This window comes from Hoplias malabaricus, chromosome 4, assembly GCF_029633855.1.
Source record: "Hoplias malabaricus isolate fHopMal1 chromosome 4, fHopMal1.hap1, whole genome shotgun sequence".
Lineage (NCBI taxonomy): Eukaryota > Metazoa > Chordata > Actinopteri > Characiformes > Erythrinidae > Hoplias > Hoplias malabaricus.
The window spans coordinates 26,942,695-26,956,091 of NC_089803.1; the positions used below are offsets into that span (position 1 = coordinate 26,942,695).

Sequence of the window (13,397 nt, forward strand, 5' to 3'; positions counted from 1 at the left end):
GTAACTTTATCAAGAGACTTAATAAAACATCAGCTTCTGAAAATTATATTTTTATGAGCGAATGTGATGCAGGTCGACCACTGCCGGGTACAGCAGTTTGTGAGGTGATGGCAGAGGGTCAGAGCTTGGCCCTCTTGGTTTTCCGTTTGTGTTGCTGTGGCTGATTCATCTCGGATGTCATCACTTTATGGGGCAGGCCACTTCGAGGTGCCCTCAGAGCATTGTGATGCCAGTTGAAGAGTTTCCGCTGACTCGCTGTCCTGGTGAGACACTTTCAGGAGCAAGGTGTGTCAAATTAAAAGCCCTCTGTTTTCTCTCATTTTCAGAAGAGACATCTTGAAGTCAGTATATACCATTAATGTTCTAATTATCAACTAATCTTAAGACTTAAAAAAATGTCCAGGTGTAATTTCACAAATGTCCAGGATTTTGTTTTTCTAGAGCTTACATAGAATTTGGAGAAGCGTTTCTTTCACAAACTAGTCCCACCCTCCCCTACTCGTTGGTTCGCTGGTGAAGTAGCCTAAAATCTTTGGATTGGACGGTCTGACTGTAGAGCTACCATTATTGGTCAATAACCTTCTCTGTAAACATTTAATTGGTCAACCTGCATGTCAGTAGTCATCTCGTCCACCCCCCTGGAGACGTGTCCTCTTTTTTACCATCTCAGATCTGGTCACCCTAAATTATCAACTAATCTCAGCGGTGGCCCTTATTCTGGCCAAAAAAAGGGTTCACCTGCTTTGATCAGCCTTGAAACGAGGTTTTGATCGGATAATAAAAAAAGACAAACATAAAATAAGTTGAGACTCACTGACGGAGCTGGTCCTACAGGTTTCTATATGACTCAATCACTGTTTTAAGCAATGCTAACTGGCCCATGGTGTCCCTTGTTTGTTCACATGAAGATCAGTCTCTTTTTAGAGTCTCCTTGGCAGTTGGCTCCATCAGCTGCAGAGAGGAAAAATAGGGAGTCGAAAGAATAAGTCAAAAAGAAGCAAGAAGGCAAGAGATGGCTTTTCAGGGCGCCTCCTGTTTTTCTATGTGGTGCCATTATGCTTACTTGGGAGGTAGCCATTCTCTGATTGAGAAATAAAAATGACATAACCCATACCTCGCATATACTTGAATGTCCCTCATCCTGACTACTCTGCTGCTGTGCTCCTCCCACCCTCTGGCTTCCAGTTTATACTCTTTTCAGATGCTACTGTGGACTATCGTACCATACCCTCCCCTGTGCTGCCTTGCTGCTCACACTCTACAGCTTCTAGCTTCTGCTCTGTTTTCAGGTGCTTTGGTGGACCTTCACTCCCCACTTATTGCTGCTGCACTACTCCCTGACTTTCCAGCTCATCATCTTCTTGGGTGCGGTTACAGGTCATATCCTAATCCTCTCTCCTTTTCAGCTGTCCCACACCCCGCCTCTTCATTTACAGTGCACCCTCTATCCTAATGTGGACCTTCATCCTAATCCCCTTCCTCTTGCGGTTTTGCTTCATCCTGCCTCTTCCTTTACAGCCGTCCTCTCTCATGCCACAGACCTTTGTCCCAACCCCATAGTGGCTGCACCGCCCACCTCCAACTTCACAGCTTGCACTCTCTCCTCAGAAACTGCTGTGGACACTCATCCCTATGCCTTACCCTCACAAACAAACAGCGCCCTGCGTCCACTGAATGGCATGCACTCGCTCCTGCTGGGGTGGTTTCACAAAGTCTCCTGACACACACTGCTGTGGAATGTGGCATTCCGTTTTCTTCTTTTATATAAAAAAGTCTTAAAAAGGTTTAGCTTACCTGGGCCTTCCTCCACTACATTCCCCCCTTTTTTATTTTTGCGGTCCGGTAGGGAACATGGAGCTGGAAAAAAATTGCTGATGTCTTCGTATCAGTGTGTATGGTTGCATATTAAGTGTTGTTGTTTGTGTAATGAATGAATTCTAATTACTTATGGGTAGGTCTTGTTCAAACGCAACCTCGAGAGCTGGTTCTTCGACATTGCCCTTGGCTTCATATCTAAAACTTGGGGACCAACCTCTCCGGGCTCTCTTGTGTCTAACAAACTTAACCATTTTATCAGACCAAGTTTCTTGAGGGCTTGAGTGCGTTTGAAGTAGAGCCATGCTATACCAAAGGTCAAAAGGTACCCTATTCAGTGCCACCAATAAGGTGTCTGGAGTGGACCATGCATAGGTGACAGGCTGTACTTGCCAGAGGGGTTGAGATGACAGTTCTTTAAGGGTGCTATATAGGGGTTAGGTTAATGACTTGGGTTCCCTCATATTCTAGGTGAATTAATGTTTTGGCATCTAGCTCGATGGTGTGCTTGGAGAAGAAATCTGAAATTTCTATGTCACTCTCATATTGGTCAGGGTTCAGATGATACAGGGCCAGGTCTCCTACATGTAGGATTGCATTTACGGGGACATCTACTCAGAAAATCTGGCTAGGAAGGGGTACGCTTTCTGAGGTGTCATGTTGATCATAGGTTAATAGGGCCTCTCTAAAGTGGGTGTTGACCAACCAACGGTCTCCAACAATCTCAGCTTGTGTACTGCTTACCAATCGTCGAGGTGTGATGACCACCGGGCACTGAGTATTACTCATCATAGGCTTAAGGCCACAAATCCCATTCATGCTGTCACAAATAAAAGGTTTGCTAGGGCACAAGTAGTGGATGTCTTTGGTGAGTGTGCACATAAGCAAGTTAGGCACCAAGTATAGATCAGGGTTATCATCCTGGTATGCTACAAGAGTTGTTGTCTTTACACGAACATAGGCAGAATCCTGCCAGAACCCAACATTAATAACAATTAATAATGATGGCCTTCAGAGTATTCACTGGTTCTGCTCCCATCTACCTCAATAGACTCTTAAAACCATACATTAGCGCCCGCCCTCTCCGTTCCTCAAAGGAGCGCCTACTAACACGACCAACCCCCCGTACAGGTCAGTTGAGGCTATTCTCATCTCTGGTACCACGCTGGTGGAACAAGCTTCCAAGCACTATCAGAGCAACAGAAACCCTCTCTTCATTCAAGAAATCATTGAAAACCCAGCTCTTCCGAGAGTATCTTTTGCACTGAATGTCTTTCTTTAATGCACTTATTACTTCCTGGCATATTGCACTTAATGTAAGGTATTTTGTATAATTTGTGCTGTAGTTCGAATGTTAGATCCTCTTTTGTAAGTCGCTTTGGATAAAAGCGTCTGCCAAATGCATAAATGTAAATGTAAATAACACCTTTCAAACGGTAGATGTTTTTGGGCACCATTATGGGAAGGTTAATGATGAATGGTAATTCTCTGTCTTGGGGATTGACATAAATTGGGATGGTGCTACCTAAGGCATAAGCTAGGTGGGCCTGGAGATCAGTGACTACTTCTCAAGTTGCTGTAGAGAGAATCTCCTGTACTAAGGATAGAGGAACCAGATAGGGGGAATCCTCCCCATGGCTAAGCTATCCACATAGGAGCTGATTTCTGATTGCCATTAGCAATCCCCCTATGAAACGTTAAGATCGTTTATTAAAACCACTTAATTCTGATTGCGTTATGGTAAATGTTTGTAGCTGGTGTAGCATATGAGTTACGTCAGCTTCTGCATGGCTGATAGCTTCCTCAGTCCATCTAGCTCCATTCCGGCCAGTGTGCAAGGCGGTTATCGGTAGGTTTTTCCTACATGCTTCAGCAGGATTCAACTGTACAAATACTCTCTGGGTATGTAGGCGACAGTTAGTGATTAGCAATCCTGGCTGGTCTTTCAGTATTATTCTGGAGTCAATCACTTCAGGGAGTAAAACGGTTCCTAGGGAGCCGATGATCAGGAGAATGAGCAGCGGGGCCATCCTACCAGGAGAAATGATCATAATTAGATTTGAGTAATTACGGCGAGTCACTTTTAGAAAAATCTATCACTATACCCACCTTTTGATAAAGGTTTTATATCTAGGATAAACACTCTAAAATAATTAACAATGAGGGACTAGGATCTTGCACCCTGAGTGTCCTCGGTCTGGCTAGAAGCTTATTGCCTGCTGAAGAGTGAGAGGAAGAGGGGAAGAGAGATAGAAGGACTAAGGTTGGGAGTAGAAGGCTGTAGCTGGTTGTTAACCAACACCCTTCTTGCCTTTGGTTCTATTGTTTATGACCCAACACAAACGTTAGTGTCCCCTACAGGTCCCATGGGGGTTTTGTGTGGCCTGATTTGGATTGGCACTGCCCTGACCTTCGTTGATTTTGATCTGGTACACAACGGGGGACAGATTACCCTCTGTTTTTCGCAACCTTCCATCAGGTTGGACAAAGATGTAGTACCACACCTTGTCCCCTATTTGGAGTTCGTCATGGGATGCCTTGTGATCATCGTATGCTTTGCGACCTTCTGCACTTTTTCCCGTTTCTGCTGGGCAAATGCAAAAGTGGCTTTGAGGTGTTTCCGCAGATCCTCCATATACTGATGAGTGGTGTAGGCTACTGCTATGCTAGCTTCACCTGGCTGATAAAACAGATGTAGAGGCAGAGTCATCTGTCTCCCTGACATCAACTCAAAGGCTGAGACCCCGACAGCATCATGTGGCATCACACGTATGGCCATCAGTACAAGGGGTAGCTTGACATCCCAGTCTTGCTGGTTTGCTGCTACATACTTTTTCAGTATGCTAGCAACAGTTCTGTTGACTCGCTCTATCTGAGCCATGGGCATGCATCAATATCACCCCCCTGTGGCACTGAGGAACCATGAACGCAGTGTGCAAGTCAGTGGCATGAACAAGCAAGCCTTTGATGACCTGGAGTGACATTCTGGCATCATATAGGTCTTTAAGGCCTGGTATGGTGTCAAGATCTTGAACCGAGATGGGACATGTAGATGGGTCAGAGAAATGCATAAGCATTTTGGAAATGGATGGGTCCCGAGCCTGGAGAGCAATTAAGTCGGTGTCAGAAAAAGTACGGTTAATGGAGACAGTGGTAATTTTAGCATTTTTAGCACTTTTAGTCAGGTGACACTGTCTCTACTGTTCGAGACTGTATAATAGCTAGGACATTGGTGTCGGGAGGGTTTGGATAAAGGGAGGGATTGAATGTCCATGATGTGCCTTCACGGGCCCCTTGTTTGGCCAAGCTATCTGCCTGGTCATTGAATTCTTTGTCATCTCCCGGGATTCGGGAGTGGCCCCTCACTTTCTTCCAGTAGATCTGCAGGTCATTGTCTACCAAGTGTTCACATGCCGCGAAAAGCTCTTTGTGTTTGACTGGCTTTTTGTTTGATGTGTTGTAGTTGTTGGTTTTCCACAGTTTCAAATGGCATGTGAAGCTTAGGCATGCATAGTTGGAGTCTGTGCAGATCACCAACGTTTTTATGCTTTTCTGGACCGCAGACTGAATTGTGATGATAATTCCTGCTATTTCAGCATATTGGGGGGACTGAGCACCCAATTTGAACATTAGGGGTTTGTGAGGCCACCCGCTTATTCCGACAATGCCCACCCCTGCCATTAGTGTGTGTTCTCGACGGAACGAACAACCATCTATGTATGCAGTGACAAGGTCTTTGCATGTGTTAGAGTCGAAATAGTGGTGGTTAGCCATGGTAGGTACAAGGGTCTCCAGAGTCTGTGGCACTTGGGAAGGAATGTCTCATTCGCATCACCTGCAGGAGGCAAGGCCTGTGCCTAGAGGGCTCTTGTAGTTTTGAGCGTAACATACCTCCAAGTCAAAGCTTTGAAGAGCCATTAGCCAGGAGGCTACTCAAGCGTTAGTCACTACACCCTCTCGAATTTGTTGGCTGTTTAGGAAAGTGACTGGCTGATGATGAGTTTCAACAATCACCTTCTGACCACCTAGGTAGTTGGAGAAGTGTTTGACTGCACACACTGTTGCTAGTAGTGCTTTTTCACAGTCACTATATTTGTGTTCAGCAGCCAGCATAGTTTTACTACTGTCGGGATAGGCAAGGCATGGGGCCGTACACAGTTTTGATTTCAGTGCCTGCATGGCTTGTTCCTGGGCTTTGTCCCAGGTGAATTGGGAATTCACCTACCTTTTTTAGTAGGTCATAAAGTGGACAGGCTAGGTGTGCATAGTTTTTGAATAGTGAACTGGTGTGAGTGATTGCATACTCCTAAGAAACTATGGAGTTCCTTAAGATTGGTTGGTGCTGTGAGGTCTGTTACCCCTTGCACTTGACTCATTTGTGGTTCAACGCCATCAGTGCTTACGAGTAGACTGAAGTAATTCACCTTTGTTCTGCACCACTGTCATTTGGAGAGTGATATTTTCGCACCTGCTGTCGTGAGCTGGTCAAAAATATTATCAATCTCGTCAATGTGTGCCTGTAGGGAGTGGTTATGCATGAGTATGTAATCCTCATATATTAGGGTGCCTCGCTCATGGGCATCAGGGCATGCTTTGTTCAAGAATATGTTGAATTCTGCTGGCAAGTTGGCGTACCCGAAGGGACACAGAGTGAATGTATACTGTCGGTTCGCAAAGGTGAAAACTAGCTTGTTGGCCTTCTGCTTGCAACGGGATAGTCCAGAATCTAGAGGCTACATCGATGGTGGAAAAGTATTTAGCGTTTCGGACTGATTCTTGCTCTAATTGTGTCATCGGCCTCTGAGACAATGGAACCTGTTGATTTAGTTTCCGATAATCAATGGTCAGATACCATTTACCATTGGGTTTTATGACAGGCCATAATGGTGCAGAGTACGTGCTGTTGCAGGGTCAAATTATGCCCTTTTCCAGCAAGTCATCAATGATTTTCTGTACCTGTCCATATGATGCCAACGGGATTTTGTATTGGCGGACAAACATGGGTGGTGCTCCTGGCTGAGTGGGAATGTGCACTGAGTGAAGATTTTTGATATTTATGAAGCACACCACAGAGTTTCTCACGTTCTTCCTCGATTTGGAGTGCATCGGCCTTCTTTAGAACTTGTTTGACTTGAATCATAAATTCAGAGTCAGATAGTTATTTTGAATTGTGGGGACTCAAGGTGTCTTCTCCCATTTCTGGGAAAAGGGATGGTTCCCAGGAGGATTGCAGGGATGAGTCCAAAGAAAGGACCATGACCATCATCATCAGCTAGATCTATTCTGCAAATGGTGTCTTTGCTCATGTCCAGAGCCAAGAAGAGAGCAACGGCTCGTGTCGGTTGAGTATAGAACAACTTTGGTTCTGGGTGATCAAGGACCGGGGACTCAGGCATTGGTACTATAATAGGGATTCACAACTCAAAGTCATGGATTTTTGTACTGACCAACCAACCCAAAGGAGATGAATGAGGAATTGTTAAGGGTTGAGTGGTTTCATTTCGTACGAACAGATAAGTGGATCTTGCTCATGTTTCCACCAAAGGTGAGGCTTCTAAGGTGAGACCTAGTTCAAAGAACTGAGGTGATGGTTGGAAAAGCGTATTAGTGTGGCTGAAGTGTTGGCCAGGTCGCATGACCAAGCTGATGGGTACATTTGCAGTGTTCACGGGTACCACAAAGGAACCTTGGTTGTCAACCTGATATACCTCAGGATAAGTTCGTCCTGAGCCTAGGTTGCTGGGATCTGAGGACCAGGTTTCTGTCAAAATTTCAGTCAAGGACTACAGCACATTATTGTGTCTGTGGACATTAAGGCGCACCAAGAAGTCACTTCCAAGTGTCATGTGGCAAGTTAGGGATGACCAAGAAGTAATGGGTGAGTACCCTTTTTTTCCACTGGATTGTTAGAGCACAAATTCCATCAGTGGGTGACATTACTTTTGATGTTGTGTTGAGATGAGAGCAACAAGGACTGCTCACCAAAGGAATATTTGGTTGAGTGAGGCTCAGGGTCTCAAAGATTGTTCTGGTTATGGTGGACTTGTCAGTCCATAGAGCCAGAACGGCATTGTCAATGTGATGATCTTACATTATGAGGCCGTTCACGATGGCAAGGCTGGGAGTATCTGCTGTGGAAGGCTTAGTGAAAGTGCACAGAAATGTGCTCCGCTGTTCTAACATGGCATTAGGGGGCCAAGAAGAGACTGCAGTCTCTGGTGTGGCCACCATGGGCTCAATTTCCTTCTCCTCGATGTGAGGGGTCTGACTTGGTGGACCTTCTATTGATTCAGGTCGGATTTCAAGGCGGCAACACTGAGCTTTCCGGTGGTGTGGGGTGCAGATGGGCAAAGGCTCACGTCAACCAAGTCAATCAGTGTTTCAAATCGATTAAGGAGGTCTTTGCCGATGAGGAAGGGAATTGTTTCAAGAGGAGACACGTGAACTGGATGCACCAAAGTCATCGGTCCAATGGCTACGTGTATTAGCGCAATAGACTGAATTGTGAGGCCTGCATGTGAGTACGGCTGAATTTTAAGAGAACAGTCTTGGAGCTGTAGCTCATTATTTTAACGCCGCGCAATGGCTCGAACCTGGTGGAACAAGGTCAAAGACATTAGGGTGACATCTGATGCAGTGTCCAGCAGGGCCTCATGCACTAACCTTCCCTCCACAATGGTGAACAAATAGAACTTACGTGCAATACATTTTTCAGTTAAATGTCCCATGAATTGTTGGACGGATGTATCGCCTTCAATGACCGAAATGTCATGTGGCATTAAACCTTCTCTGCCATCTAACTGAACAACCAAGACAGCACTGGAGGGTGTTTGTGAGTCACCCCCCTGTACCATTTAGTTCTCAGTGCTTGTCTGGGTCACAAGGAGATCGCACTGTACACTAGAAGATGGAGCTTCACTTGTCACCTCTTCTACATAACTTTACCATTTCTGAGGTGTTAGAGGATGGCTCTAGGTCAGATTGCACAGAGCTGATAGAGAGAACATCAGGTTTTCAGGCCATTTGTTTGCATATCGTTGGGATTTTAGGAAACCTCTAAGAGCTAAGTCACGCAACTGTCTGCTAGACAGGGTACGAGGGCAAGCTGAGACTCCCAGCTGAGGACTAGTGTGGGAATGGAAGTTTTGGATAAATAATGATTTAAAATTGAACTCTCCCTCCATTCCGGAGTCATTTGTAGGTCCGAAATATGCCTGTCTGTGTCTGTTATAATACTGCTGAGGGGATTCTTGGCATTGCTGTTTTACATTCAAAGCAGCGGCCAGTCCTGTCTGTCACAGGTAATTGGAGAATTCTTCCTCCAATGCTTGGCAAAGCACTTCATATCACGCTTTCAGATAGTCTGGCTGGCATTCAATGAAGTTACTGACATCTCGGCTAGAGGTCAGTTTAATCACATAAAGTTTGTCATCTACTGTGATTCCGGGGAACCGTTGTAGATAGAAATCAATATCTTTCAGATAAGAAAAGATATCATTAGAACCATCTGGTTTGGGACCAAAGCATGTTATATTGCATGCAATTTTGTCCAGATCCTTGTATGAGGGACTGGGAGAGTGTAGAAGTTGAGGGGGCCAGGCACTGGGTTGCAGTGCTCTGGGCCTAGCAGGGCATTGGAATGGACGGCTGACAGGAGACACAGGGGCCGGCGCAATACCTGTTGATACCAGAGGAGGTGCTGTAGCAGCTCTAAAGTTTATGGTCCCTGAGTCTGGTTCCTGATCCTCACTGTCTTCCTGCTGGTCCTGTTTTTTGCTAGCAGCACTAGGTGGCACATTAGGAGTGACATGTGGCAGGGTGTTCCCTTCAGCCATTTCTTGCTGAAGCTGACTTAATTCCGCCTCTACCCTTGCCCGCTGTCGCCATGATACATCAAATTCACGTTCACTGGCCCTGAGCTGTACTACAGCTAGGGTGGCTATTTGACCTAATGCCTCAGTTAGGGGTTTGCCCTTGAGTATGTCTGTTAAGTGGTCATCTACCCACTTGGCCACCATGTGCTCATGACTGACCTGTGAAGCTTTCTGCTCTATTTCTGCGAGTCCAGGTATCACATCACTGGTGAGGCTGGTTAGGGCAGAGAATGCCTCATCCCACAAGCTATCTCCATATACTTCTGAGTGAGAGGTCCCTTCTGCCATGTTAGCTGTGCCTAACTGTGAGGTGTGCTTTAATTCTATTTAATTAGGTTAAATCTTGTTAATCCCTTTTAAATACACCTGAATTAAAATTCACCTGTACTGAGTACCTTAAGAATAAATGCTAGCCTGTATGGTGTTCTAGTCCACTTGTGAATTTCTAAAAGGAAAACTGTTAGTGGTAGAGTGAGGAGGGGAAGTTGCTATATGCAAGTGAGCAGAAAGGGATCAATTTTTTTTTTAATAATTAAAAAATTATTTTAAATGTGTTTATAAACTGGTATCAAGTTAAAATGACAGTCTCTAATTACTGCACAATGTATGTTATAGCTGTATCAGCTTACTGTGTTTCAATGCCTTATTCACAGTTATTTAGATATGCAGGGTTTAGTGACAGCCACTCAAAACTGTAATACCAGGTTTGTGAATGAGAAATAACCAAACAACTTTAATTGCGATAGCAGGTTTCTCCACCAGAGGACACTGAAAGGAAATCTAAACAGCAACAGCAAGCTTCATCATTGAAGTTGAACTTGAATAGCAATACCAGACCGGGACACCAGAGGGCGACAAGCAAATTTATAATGTGATGGCAAACAATGAACACCAGTCGGCGCTGATGGAGATTCAAATAACCACAACACGAGCAGACACAATGCAACACGAATGGGAATCTCCACTGTAGCGGCAAGCTTTAACACTGGAGGGTGCTAACAGGAAAATTTTAACATGGGAACGCAGATTTCAAACACTAAGGTACATTAAAAGGATTTCAGTTGTAGTGACAAATTTTAAACACCAGAGGGCTGACAGACAATTTAGGTTGTCTCAGCGAACAACCTCCAAACCACTAGGGGTTGTACGGGGAATCAAAACGTCAAGAGTAACACCACACTTGACCACAAGGAGGAGCACGGGAAAATACACTCTTCAATTTGCGCTAGTTATGAAGTGATTTCCCTGTAATTGCGCACTTTAACCAGGTGAGGGAGTTAGGCTTCCTCTGTGTTGTGGGCATTTTGAATTTCCACCCTCAGTTTTAGCTCCGCCCCTTGAAAGGGGTCCGTTTCTTGAATCATGAGGTCAGTTCTCAGTGGAGAACCGCTGATGGAGACTGTCCTGATTCAACAATAGCGAGATTTCAACAGACACAGACCGTAGTCTCACGGCGTTCAGCTCACGTTCTCTCCGTGGATGTGTTCTCAATATCCTCCAATCGCCTAGCGTGCAATTCGTTTAGCCTTGGTAGCAGTCCAAATGTCTAAATGAGCGGAGGGAGTCTAGGGTCGACCCGTAGCAAATTTTACCACTGCAGGATAATGGGAATTTGCTAAGGCCAATTAAAGTTTATGCATGCAAAATGCCGCAGGGCCACGCACTTCAATAAAAGTTATTGTTACAGTATATACCACAGCAACAGATATATTCAGCAGTAACACACACACACACGAAATTGCCCACATCAAACTTTTGAACATCAACCGTTATCAGCGACAGATATGTTTATGTAATGCAGGGCAAACCAAGCTGAAGTTATTTTCAGTGTATATAGTCTGTTCATAAAATTATTTTCTCCTGCCTCGTGTGGGCACCAAAAATTTATATGTACATGTAGCGTGGTAACAGTATTTGAATTATTTCTGCTTAATGGTGATTATCGATTATAAATTATTATTATTATTACTTAGTTTAGATAACAACAATATTAACTATTTATCAAAAATTGGGATACTGTTCACGCTAGGGAGTGAGTTTCAGGATTTTCAGACTTTTATGAATAAACTCTATACACAGTATTATTTCAAATCAAAGAACACTTTATTAAAAAGTAATAATAATTATTTGATACATAGCATGATTATCAAATTCTAACAGGGATCAACGAAGGTGAAGCCCATCTTCTGGCTTAATAATCGGCTAGGCTATATGACTTGTGACTAATATGTGTTGCTAAATGAAGTTAATTAATATGTAACTTCATCAAGAGACTTAATAAAACATCAGCTTCTGAAAATGTTATTTTTATGAGCAGGTCGACCACAGACGGGTACAGCAGTTCCTGGGGTGATAGCAGAGGGTCCGAGCTTGGCCCTCTCTGTTTTCCATGGGAGTTGTTGCTGAGCCTGATTCATCTTGGACGTCGTCACTTTACGGGTCAGGCCACTTCGAGGCACCCTCAGAGCATTGTGATGCCAGTTGAAGGGTTTCCGCTGACTCGCTGTCCTGGTGAGACACATCCAGGAGGAAGGTTCATCAAATTTAAAAGCCCTCTGTTTTCTCTAATTTTCAGAAGCGAAGTCTTGAAGTCAGTATCTACTGTTAATATTCTAATTATCTAGGGTGACCAGACGTCCTCTTTTACCCGGACATGTCCTCTTTTTTAGACTTAAAAAAATGTCCGGGAGGAATTTCACAAACGTCCGGGATTTTGTTTTTCTAGAGCTTACATAGAATTTGGAGAAGTGTTTCGTTCACAAACTAGTCCCGCCCTCCCCTATTCCGTTTGGTTCACTTGAGTGGAAAGGGGGAGTGGTGAAGTAGCCTAAAATCTTCGGATTGGACGGTCTCACTAGAGCTTCCGTTATTGGTCGATAACCTTCTCGTCAGCCTGCACGTCAGCCCCCCCGGAGACGTGCACTCTTTTTCACCATCTCGGATCTGGTCACCCAAATTATCAACTAATCTCAGCGGTGGCCCTTATTCTGGCCAAAAAAAGGGTTCACCTACTTTGATCAGCCTTGAAACGAGGCTTTGATCGGGTAAGTAAAAAAGACAAACATAAAATAAGTTGAGACTCGCTGACGGAGCTGGTCCTATCTGACCAGGTTTCTATCTGACTCAATCACTGTTTTAAGCAATGCTAACAGGCCCAAGGCCCTTGTTCGTTCGCATGAAGATTGGTCTCTTTTCAGAGTCTCCTTGAGAGTCGGTTCAGTCAGCTGCAGAGAGGAAAAATAGGGAGTCGAAAGAGCAAGTCAAAAAGAAGCAAGAGGCAAGAAGGCAAGAGAGGGCTTTTCAGGGCGATTCCTGTTTTTCTATGTGGCGCCATTACGCCCACTTGGGAGGTAGCTGTTCTCTGATTGGCTTCTGGGTTTGGGAAGTACACATGACCGTCTCCAGTTTCCAGAGATATAAAAATGACATAATCCATACCTCGCATATACTTGACTGTCCTTTTAAATTGAGAGAGAAATAGGTTTTCGTGATAAAACCTAGATTCACGTTACTCGATTCATGTTTAGTGTACACTTACCCAAGAATAGTATATTGTCACATGACTCCACAATAATAATGATAATAATACATTTGACAATGCATAACTGGATTCAGGAAAGCATACATGTCCAAGGTAACACGAGAGGCAGGGAGAGAGAGAGAGAGAGAGAGAGAGAGAGAGAGAGAGAGAGAGAATGCTTCTGGTGG

The 13,397-nt window shown here is 44.5% G+C and overlaps 1 protein-coding gene across 1 annotated transcript in view; it reads left to right on the top strand.

Moving 5' to 3' along the window:
• Positions 1–13,397, top strand: part of LOC136695001 (uncharacterized) — a 37,079-nt gene that overhangs the window by 7,571 nt on the left and 16,111 nt on the right. The gene's annotated exons all lie outside the window — the stretch shown is intronic.